The 1,027-nt window shown below is 52.7% G+C and overlaps 1 protein-coding gene across 10 annotated transcripts in view; it reads left to right on the top strand.

The window, feature by feature from the left end:
* Positions 1 to 353: 353 nt before the first annotated feature.
* The window catches only part of SHOC2 (SHOC2 leucine rich repeat scaffold protein), a 62,189-nt gene continuing 61,515 nt past the window's right edge, over positions 354 to 1,027 (top strand). For 4 of the 10 annotated variants that reach the window (XM_068106391.2, XM_068106385.2, XM_078772205.1 and 1 more), the window contains exon 1: positions 354 to 555. The gene's annotated coding sequence lies outside the window, so the exon portion shown is untranslated. Of the gene's footprint in view, positions 818 to 1,027 lie in introns of all 10 variants that reach the window. The other 6 variants (XM_078772201.1, XM_078772200.1, XM_078772204.1 and 3 more) reach the window with 5 other exon arrangements.

Below are 1,027 nucleotides of genomic sequence, written 5' to 3'. Positions count from 1 at the left end.
GGAAATGGGGCTTGATCTCCTTCCTGTAAACCCGACTGACCCACCTATTTTTAAATTGCCCGCTATATGAGGGGTCCAGACGGTGCCTTTATCGGAACATTAGAGATGGGGATTAAAGAATTCGATCTGCCGGGAATCGTAAGCCCGTTGAACCAGAAACACTCCCGCCTCTGGAAAGCTGTACTTATAAATAATATTTTTTTAAAGACAGCGGGAAATCCCAATAAATTTTTCGGGAAACCTAATTTATCTTTGGGTATCACGTTCAGGTTACGATGCGTGGCGTATATAGAGCCTCGCGGCTCTGAAAACGCCATTGAACCGTTAAAACGAAGAAGAAGATGCAAAAAAATAGGAGGAGGAGGAGGAGGATTCCCAGAGTGACGTGTGACGTAATGCTGGGCTTTGCAATTGCAACCCACGGGCCGTGATTGCAGGCCGAGCAACGGCTGGAGGAGGCTTGTTTATACGCCTTTCGGAGTGGAGCAGGAGGGTCCACCGCAACGCCGAACGGTCGTTTTGCCATCCACAAGGAGCGGTGTCCGCGGGAACGAGGTGACCTGTGGTGCCTGCGCCGCGCGGGCCTGCCCGGGGTAGGGGGAGGGGGGACGGTGCGGCCCGAATCGTGTAAAACCCGTCCGGGCCGTGCGGCCTTCATTAACTGGGACCGCAGCGCGTCCACGGAGCGGCCCTTATGGTTATGGTTATGCCGGCTCGAGTCGTAACTGGGCCCCGGGTGTCTTTGTCCGGCTTCATCTTTGCGCTTCAAGCTGTTTCGGCCTCTTCGCAGCGCTCCCGGGGAAAGAAGTTGTTGGGGGTAATTTGTAATAGTATGATGTGTTGTGGGTGACAGGGTCGGGGTACTTTATATAATGTGTTGTTCTCGTTTATGACGAAAATTATGCTTTGTGATTAATGAAAATCCTCTACCGTGAACCCTTTACCACTGACTGTTACCCCTCCCCCCTTTTCCCTACCCACAACATCCCCACCACTTATTTCCTTCCATCCCAACCCCCCCACTCCC

The sequence above is a fragment of the Myxine glutinosa genome, chromosome 2 (assembly GCF_964187855.1).
Source record: "Myxine glutinosa chromosome 2, kmMyxGlut1.1, whole genome shotgun sequence".
Lineage (NCBI taxonomy): Eukaryota > Metazoa > Chordata > Myxini > Myxiniformes > Myxinidae > Myxine > Myxine glutinosa.
Note: the sequence above shows the minus strand (reverse complement) of the source record. Positions and strands in the feature narration are given on the sequence as shown.